The 10,117-nt window shown below is 38.3% G+C and overlaps 1 long non-coding RNA gene across 1 annotated transcript; it reads left to right on the top strand.

Annotated features, from left to right (window-relative positions):
* Window positions 1-4,887: 4,887 nt before the first annotated feature.
* LOC309843913 lies at window positions 4,888-10,117 on the top strand. The gene is made up of 2 exons (XR_014300414.1): window positions 4,888-5,171; window positions 9,914-10,117. It is a non-coding gene; the product is annotated as an uncharacterized lncRNA (long non-coding RNA).

The raw sequence follows: 10,117 nt of genomic DNA, 5'->3' as shown, positions 1-10,117 counted from the left end.
ATCAGAAGCAGTATTCAAGGAAGAAAAACTATATATTTTGCTTTTATTTAAAATTTTTCCCTAATGATAGAAATAATACATGTTGAGGGGCACTTGGATGGCTCAGTTAGTTAAGCCTCTGCCTTTGGCTCAGGTCATGATCCTGGGACCCTGGGATGGGCTCCCTGCTTAGCAGGGAACCTGCTTCTTCCTCTCCCTCTGCCTGCTCCTCCCCCTGCTTGTGCACTCTCTCGCTCAACTAAATAAATAAGTAAATGATCTTTTTAAAAAAAAAGGAGAAATAATACATGTTCACTACAAAAATATGACAAAGAATGAAAGTCATAAATAAGTTAATTGACATTTCTCACAATTTAAAAATGAGTAATACTATTGATATTTTGATGTATCTTTTCATTTTTTTTTCTACTAGTAAATAGTTTGGTTTTTTTGTTTGTTTGGTTTTTTGTTTTTTTTAATTTATTTGACAGAGAGCAATCACAAGTAGGCAGAGAGGCAGGTGGGGGGGGCGGGGAAGCAGGCTCTCCACTGAGCAGAGAGCGGAATGCAGGGCTCAATCCCAGGACCCTGAGACCATGACCCCAGCCAAAGGCAGAGACCCAACCCATTGATCCACCCAGGCACCCCATAAATAGTTTTAAATACAATTTGGGTCATACTCCATTTTTATTTACTTTTGCACTTGGTATAAAATTTGGCATATTATGAACTTTTCCCAAATCAAAAATAAGATTTTGTTGGCTGCATATTATTCTAATATTCGGCTACATCATAATCTAGTTCATCATTTCATTATTATGTTGAATATTTAAGTTACTTAAAATTTTTCATGAATATAAATAATGGCACAAAATTTTTCAGTCATCAATCTTTCTGTGCATCTTTGATTGTGTATTTTACATGAATTCTTAGAATTGGTACCATTGGGTCAAAGAGTTTTAGTGTTTCCATACTGCCAAATTCTCCTGCAAAAAGGCTATACTAACAAATACCCAACTGAACTTGAAATTCTGCAAGCGATGGCCTCTCCCTTTGATTTTCTCAAAGTCTATTTTACCTGTCCAAATCACAGCTTTTTCAAGAGACTAATACTAGGTCACCCTAAGGTCAGCTATACTGACTAGGAAAGAACTTTTTTTTTTTTAAGATTTTATTTATTTATTTGACAGAGAGATAGTAGAGAGCTGGAACACAAGCAGGGGGAGTGGGAGAGGGAGAAGTAGGGGGCTTCATCTCAGGACCCTGGGATCATGACCTGAGCTGAAAGCAGGTGATTAATGACCGTGCCATCCAGGCACCACAGGAACTTCTAATTCTATGCTGCCATTCCTCAGCCTCAGTATAGTGCAAGCGGAAAAGATGCCATCACTTCCAGAACATTCTTGCAACCATATATTAGTATGTGGTTCCATTTCTCAAACCCATGTTAGTCCAAATTATTCCTGGATGCTCAAGAATCTCAAGTAACTAAGATAGGTGAAAAGGGAGAGGAAAAAAATTATTTCCCAATGTTAAAGATCTTAGAATCCTCATGGAAAGGACTTTATTTATCAGGGCTTCTCTAACTTTAGTGTACCTAAGAAATACCTGGGATCTTTCTTTTAATTAAGGTACAGTTGACATATATTACATTAGTTTCTGGTGTACAACATTATTATTCAATATTTGTATATAGTGTGAAATGATCACCACAATAAGTCTAGTTACCATCCATCACCATACGTAGAGAATTTTTTCTTGTGATGAGAACTTTTAAGATCTATTCTCTTAAAAACTTTCAAATATGCAACAGAATATTATTGACTTTAGTTATCACGATGTACATTATATCTGCATGATTTATTTTATAACTAGAAGTTTGTGTTTTCACTCATTTCACCAACCCCTACCCCCCATCTCTGCCAATTTGCTCTATCTATGAACTTGGTTTGTTTGTTTGTCTCTAAAGATTCTACATATAAGTAAGATTATAAAGTATTTGTCTTTCTCTTTCTGACTTATTTCACTTAGCATAAGGCCCTCAAGTTCCATTCATGCTGTTGCACCTGGCAAGATCTCACTCTTTTTTATGGCTGAATAATATTCTATTGTGTATATACATCACATCTTCCTTATCCGTTCATCTTCGATTCCACTTTGGGCTCCCTGATCAGTGGGGAGCCTGCTTCTCCCTGTGCCTGTCACTCCCCCTTGTTTGTGCTTGCGCACTCTCTCTCCCTCTGACAAATAAATAAAAAAAATCTTAAAAAAAAAAAAGGAAATTGTCCTTGAAAAATATGAAAAATTTCCTCTGTTTTGAAAGACAAAATAGCTAATCTCTTACCATATGCTGGATAACACTATTTCTTTTCATTGTCTTATTTCTGAAAGATAGTACAAGATGGACAGATTCAGGGAGAAGTGAGCTTGACTTCTATTTGGTTTCCAGTGGCTTTGTTGCTTTAAATTAATACATGCATTGCTCCCTGACTCAGTGAATGCACTATCCACTAAATAAAACTCCTTCAAGAAACTGGAAAATAAAGGCGCCGGGCGCTGAGTCGGTTAAGGGTCTGCCTTAGGCTCAGATCACGATCTCAGGGTCTGAGATTGAGCCCCACATCAATCTCTCTGCTCAGTGAGGAGTCTGCTTCTCCCTCTTCTTCTGCTGTTCCTCCTGCTTGTGCTCTCTTGCTTGCATGCTCTCTCAAATAAATGAATAAAATCTAAAAAAAAAAAAAGAAAAAGAAAAAAAACCTATTCTTCTGCTCTTTTCTCAAACACCTTTAACTCATCATTTTTCTGCAAACCTCAGACTTTCAGAAAAAACTTTCTCTTTTCATTCATTGACCTCTGTTCACTCTATTTCATCTTGAGCACTTTTTTTTTTTTTTTTTTTTTTTTTTGTATATACAAGTGGGATTGGTCTAGGTCGAAGGGATCTTCTTTTTACTTACAATGACTTGCAGAAGAGAGGGGAAGTAAGTCAATTACTTTTACATAGATTTTTTTTTTAAAAAGCTCAGAAAGATAAGTTATTTGTCAAAGTCACACAGCTCATAAGTGAGAGGCACTATGTGAACTTATAGAGTTTTCTTTCTTTTTTTTTTTTTTTTAAGATTTTATTTATTTTTACTTCAGAGAGAGAGCACAGGCAGGGGGAAGAAGAAAGGGAAAAGCAGTCTCCCTGCTGAGCAAAGAGTCTAATGCAGGGTTTTATCCCAGTACCCTGGGATTATGACCTGCGCCAGAGGTAGATGCTCCACCAACTGAGCCCCCAGACCAAGAGTTTTCTAATCTCATGTATAGCTTCATGTTCTCTCACGCATGCCATGCTTACTCTCAAATCAGAGAGATAAAAGAAGCACACAGATGATTACAATTTAAGCCAAAGTGAATAGTAGTGATGTAAGTACACAAGAGTGGTATAAATCAGGTCCTGAAAAGATCAGAAACAGGGAAAGATTTTTTTTTTTTTCAATTGGTAGGATCAAGTGTGGCTCTGTGGATGTGTCTCTGTGTGAGGTGAGGCACTCTAGTTGGTGAGAAAGCATGAGAAAAATGGGAAATCCCAGGACTTCTCAGAAGTAGAAAGAGCCAAGTTTCAATGGAAAATACCACAGAGATAAAAGCTGGAAAGGACAGGTTTGGGCCAGATAATGGAAGATTACACATACCAGGTGAAGCAGAAGTGCATAATTCAGTTAACAACCCGAAATTGTTGTAGATTCTTATCCAAGAAGTCACTTAAGCAGAGCTGAGCTTTAGGAAAATAAATTTAGTTGTATATTGGATGGATTGGGGCAGTAAATGTCAGAAGCTCTCTTTGGTGCCATGAAGGAGCCAAAGGTGGTTCAGACTTGGTTTCTATATTAGGACTCTTCTTACACAATCACTTACTACACAATTACACAAATAACTTCAATAAGAGGCAGAACTTAATAACTGTCATTGAAATGTGCAAAATGACATGGTAGTTGTAGGTTGAGGATGAAGAGGATCTGGAAAGCTACTACATTTTTAATTGGTCTAGGATAGATGTTTTGACAATCATTGTCAATGAGGATAAAAAAAGAACAGGTCTGATTTCATGGAAAACATTTCAATCAGGGGCATTTGCTTATTTATTTTTAAGATGTTATTTATTTATTTATGTGACAGAGAGAGAGCACAAGTTGCAGAGAGGGAGGCAGAGAGGGGAGAAGCAGGCTCCTACCGAGCAGAGGGCTGGATGCAGAGCTTGACCCCAGGACTCTGGGATCATGACCTGAGCTGAAAGCAGACAGAGGCTTAACCCACTGAGCCACCCAGGCACCTCACAATCAGGGACATTTAAACTTCTTTGAAATTTGTATTACAGCTCACATGTGGACCCAAACAATTAGCACACCATCTCAAACCAAACAGTTTCTTTCAAATACTAATACTCAAAGTCATTTTTAAAAATTATATATTATTTAGGTATGCAAAAAAGCAAAGTTAAGAGTTTGGTGTTTAACATAAAAAAGAACAAATCTACAGTAAGTTTTATTTTTGGAGCTACTGCTTTATCAACTAGACCAAGATGAAACAGTTACTCATTAGATGACAAGGTTTTTTTTTTCTCCTTAAATTCATTTCTGAGTTAATACAAATCTGACTCATTGTCACCAAAGAGGAACCTTCTTGCAGAGACGCGTGTAGCTGCCCCACAGTCAGTCTCTACAGAAGATATACTTACCTTCAAGTAAAGCTAATAATGTAAAGGCTGGTTAATTGAATTCTGGGTTTGATGATAACGAAGTCAGATTTTTTAAATTAATAAGTTGGACTAGAATTTTCTTTGAAAAAATGAGATTTTTAAAAATGAGGCAATCAATCGTGTTACTTGGGAAGATGCAAGTTCCAAAACACTGACTCATGTGCAATGAGAAAGTCCATGAAATTCTCAGAAAGCAAGACAGAGCAGTATAAATATCTGTAGTGAGCAATAATGCCACTTTGCAGAAAAGGTAGGATTAATGTCATTCTTATTCAAAGCTTTTAAGCTGGGAAATCTATCTGACAGAAGGGATAAGAGCTCAAGTTTATTTCAGTTAAAGCAAAACAGGAAGAGCAATAAGTAGCTAATCCTGATAAGGGAGGGCCAAAAAGGAGCAGCAAAGAAGTTGATGTTTCCAAATCAAAAGAATTTCTGACGTCTCTGGGGTTCGGTAAGTGTTGGGGCAAGTTGGATGAGGGTGGAGTGGCTCAATTCTCCACCTGCCAGGTTTTTATTTATGTGCTACAACTGAAAAGAGAGAAAAACTTCTGAGGTATTCATTAGCAAGAGGTTTTGCCCTGATTTATCTAGAAGGAAATAGAACATTCAAAATGAAACCTAAGTGAAAGCAGTTGTGTTACTGCTTGGAGGGTAGGCTCCTAAAAGCAAGGACAGAACACAACCAAATATTAAGTAAGCCAGGAAGTTCTGGCTCCATTATGGGAGCCCCACCATTTATTGGATGCTTGATTGGCTGTAGGAGGGTCTTAGAGGCTAGGGTATTGCAGAAGGAGGGGCATGTTTAGGAGCTAATTTGCATATCACCTGTTTAAACCTTTTGTTCTAGATTGCACAGTTACCGGGTAGCTTTTTTTTTTTTTAAATAATTTTTTTTTAACATATAAGGGGCCAGGGTAGCTTTAAGGGCTGTTGGAGTTGGGGCTGAGGGAGGCAAAAAAGCATGCCCAACCCCTGATAACCTTTGGCAAGATTTTGCTCTCTCTGAGCCTCCTTTGCATCATGAGAGTAGATATATCTCCTCATAAATCAGTTGTCAATAGTCATTGAGGTAGATAATGTGAAATCTAGTCTCCTGAATACCCAATAAATATAAACCTAAAATATATCAAAGGGGAAATACTGTATTATGACATCTGTTCCAAAGACAGTTGTTTTGGTTAAGAAAAGTCTTAACCCTGCCTTGTTCCTAAAGCATTTTAGACATGTATTCTCAATATTTTGTTCCAGTGGTTGATTCCCCTCTGCCCCCCAATATGTACTTTAAAAGGAGAAAAGCAGTTTTGTTTAAACCATCAATACCCTGCTAATATTCTGGCTCAAATCAAAGGGCTGGGCTTTCCCCTTTCTGTTTTTAAGAGCCCTTAAAAACAGGTGATGATATCATTCCCATTAGTACACTTAGCACAGGCTATGATAATAGAAGCTGGCTTCTGCCCTGTGGTTTTCTCCCATGCTTGGTCTCTGAGGAGAGTGAATTGCTCCAGAAGCCCTTATCAGTCTCTGTCATTAAGATGGCAAAGTGTTAGAGCAGCCCTCTTGCCCCTCCCCACATGACGTTATGAACCAAAATGACATCGAAAGACATGTAAGCTGCGAAGGTAGCTCATATGTGACCGCAGATGAAGGAAAAGTATAAAAACTGTTCCAAGCCCTAGAACTTGTGCTTTACTTCCACCCTAGCTTGACTTCCTCACCTGTCAGGAGAAGACTCCACTTCCTAGAAACATTAATGTTGAATCAAGCATTTTGTTAGCCTGATTCAATTCATTCCTAAATAGCTATGAAGATATCTTTTCTTTTTTATTTTTATTTGAATTCAATTAATTAACATATAGTGTGTAAGGGCCTACTTAGCCAGAGCGACTCCATCTTGATTAAATAGCCATTTTGTAATTTGTGCAGTAAACTTAAACTGACCCTGCCCCCCCCCCCCCCTTAAGGAACTTACTTAGAAGCAAGTCTGGGAAACTAGTAAAATTTGGTCGACCAGTCCCTGATAACAGAGCCTAAATACAAGGACAGGTCAGGTCAGGTGGAGATAACAGAGCCCAGAATACAAGGACGAGTCAGGCCAGGTAGAGACATCCAATCAGTAAAGCACACATACTATCTCCCTACCCACCAAGGAATGTAAACCCCGACTTTTGGGCACCAAACTAGAGTGCCAATTCTGATCAGAGTGACAAGCTAGTTCAAACAGCTGCTATAGGGTAAACTGTAATTCAATTGGCTACCTGTGTGTGACCTAACATGACTATGCAACTTTCTCTGTGTGTTACAGTCTCATTGGCCAGGCTCAATTACATGGCCTTTGCTCTATAAAAACTAGTCTGTGAGTCTGGGGGGGTTGCTCTCTCCTAAGAGACAGCTGCGGCTGGTTGGTTTGATTCTCGGTGCTGGTGCAAATTAAAGCTTTGCTTGACCTTCGCTTTGTATCAGTCTTGCTCCTTTGATCACGGACCCTATCATAGTGTATTACTAGTTTCAGAGGTAGAGTTCAGTGATTCATCAGTTGCTTATAATACCCAGTGTTCATTACATCATGTGCCCTCCTTAATGTCTATCACCCAGTTACTGCATCCCCCACCCTTCCCTCTCCAGCAACCCTGTTTGTTTCCTATGGTTAAGAGTCTCTTATGGTTTATCTCCCTCTCTGATTTCATCTCATTTTATTTTTCCTCCTTCCTCTATGATCCTCTGTTTTGTTTTCTAAATTCCACATGAGTGATATCATCTGATAATTGTCCTTCTCTGATTGAGCATAATACCCTCTAGTTCCATCCACATTGCAAATATTAAAATTTCATTATTTTTGATGGCTTAGTAGTATTCCATTGTGTGTGTGTGTGTGTGTGTGCGCATGTACACATACCACATCTTCTTTATTCACTCATCTGTTGATGGACATCTGCAATCCTTCCATAGTTTGGCTATTGTGGACATTGATCCTATTAACATTGGGGTGCATGTGCCCCTTCAAATCACTACATTTGTATCTTTGGGGTAAATACCCAGTAGTGGAATTTCTGGGTCTTAGGCAGCTCTATTTTTAATGTTTTGAGGAACCTCCAAGCTGTTTTCCAGAGTAGCTGCACCAGCTTGCATTCCCACCAAGAGTGCAGGAGGGTTCCCCTTTCTCCACATCCTTGCCAGCATTTGTTGTTTCCTGATGTGCTAATTTAGCCATTCTGACCAGAGTGAGGTAGTACCTCACTGTGGTTTTCATTTGTATTTCCATGATGCTGAGTGATGTTGAGCATTTTCTCATGTGTCTGATGGGCATTTATATGTCTTCTTTGAGAAATGTCTATTCATGTCTTCTGCCCATTTCTCAAATGGATTATTAGTTCTTCAGGTGGTGAGTTAGTAAGTTCTTTATAGAGTTTAGGTACTAGCCCTTGATCTAATATGTTATTTGCCCTTGATCTAATATGTTATATCTTCTCCCATTCTGTCAGCTGACTTTTGGTTTTGTCAACTGTTTACTTTGCTCTACATAGTTTTGTTTTGTTTTTTAATCTAGATGAAGCTCTAATGGTTCATTTTTGCCCGTGTTTCTCTTGCCTTTGGAGATGTGTCTAGAAAGTTGCTGAGGCTGAGGTCACAGAGGTTGCTGCCTCTGTTCTCCTCTAGGATTTTGATGGATTCCTGTCTCAAATTTTGAGTCTATTTTTGTGTATGGTGTAAGGAAATGGTTCAGTTTCATTCTTCTGCTTGTGGCTCCAGTTTTCCCAATAATATTTGTTGAAGAGCCTGTCTTTTTTCCATTGGATATTCTTTCTGCTTTGTTGGAGATTAGTTGACCATAGAGTTGAGGGTCCATTTCTGGGTTCTCTATTCTGTCCCATTGATCTATGTGTCTATTTTAGGCCAGTACCATACTGTCTTGATGATTACAGCTTTATAATAGAGCTTGAAGTCTGGGATTTTGATGCCACCAGTTTTGGTTTACTTTTTCAACATTCTTTTGGCTATTTGGGGTCTTTTCTGGTTCCATACAAATTTTAGGATTATTTGTTCCAGCTCTGTGAAAAAAGTTGGTGGTATTTTGATAGGGATTGCATTGAATGTATAGATTACTCTAGGCAGCATAGACATTTTAACAATATTTGTTCTTCCAATCCATGAGCATGGAATATTTTTCCATTTCCTTGTGTCTTCCTCAATTTCTTTCATGAATGTTCTATAGTTCTAAGTACAGATCCCTTGCCTCTTTGGTTAGGTTTATTCCTAGGTATCTGATGGTATTGGGTGCTGACTCCTTAATTTCTCTTTCTTTCATCTCACTATTAGAGTATAGAAATGTAACTGATTTCTGTGCATTTATTTTATATCTTGCCACTTTGCTGAATTCCTATATGAGTTCTAGCAATTTTGAGGGGGAGTCTTTTGGGTTTTTCACATAGAGTACTATGTCATCTGCAAAGAGTGAGAGTTTGACTTCCTTTTTGTCCATTCAGATGCTTTTTATTTCTTTTTGTTGTCTGATTGCTGAGGCTAAGACTTCTAATACTATGTTGAGCAGTAGTGGTGATAGTGGACATCACTGCTAAAGATAGCTTTTCATGGGGCGCCTGGGTGGCTCAGTGGGTTAAAGCCTCTGCCTTCGGCTCAGGTCATGATCCCAGGGTCCTGGGATTGAGCCCCGCATCGGGCTCTCTGCTCAGCGGGGAGCCTGCTTCCTCCTCTCTCTCTCTGCCTGCCTCTCTGCCTGCTTGTAATCTCTGCCTGTCAAATAAATAAATAAATAATCTTTAAAAAAAACAAAAAAAGATAGCTTTTCATTGCGAACTCATTAAATACTTACAAATGAATGAATGATGCTCCCAGTGACTTATTCTCAGTGCTCTAATTCATTCCTTCATTCCTTGATCAGACATTGATGGGTACCTACCACGTGCAGGTGCTGTGCTAAAGCCATAGACACAGTGATAAGATAGGAGTCCTCCAGCAATGAGATTTTGGCCTAAAATAGTCATGGAATTATAAACTTCTAGATCATACAAAAGAATATATTATGCCCTAGATGCTGTAATTATTAGCATAATAATTATACAAGGAGGAAGGTATGAAAATGTAACTTGAATACATCATACACTTGACCTGAACTGAGTTATCATCAACTATCATTAACTATTAACTATCATTAATAATTTCACTTGATTTCTTTAGAATTTGCATGGGCTGGTGGAAGCAGGATTTGCGTATTTGGTCCACTTAGAGAAGATGGATAAAGAAGCTGGAACTCATAAATCTATTTTCGGCAGAGCAAGATCAAAGTCATCCCTTAATCTCAGAGATTTGTTCTAAAGAACTGGCTCATTAATATTTGTTTTGAGTGATGTTTCTACCACCAAATAAAAATGTTTAAAGCAA

Source organism: Mustela nivalis (assembly GCF_964662115.1).
Source record: "Mustela nivalis genome assembly, chromosome: 1".
In the NCBI taxonomy this organism is placed as follows: Eukaryota; Metazoa; Chordata; class Mammalia; order Carnivora; family Mustelidae; genus Mustela; species Mustela nivalis.
The sequence above is the reverse complement of the archived record's forward strand: the minus strand, read 5'-3'. Positions and strand labels throughout refer to the sequence as shown.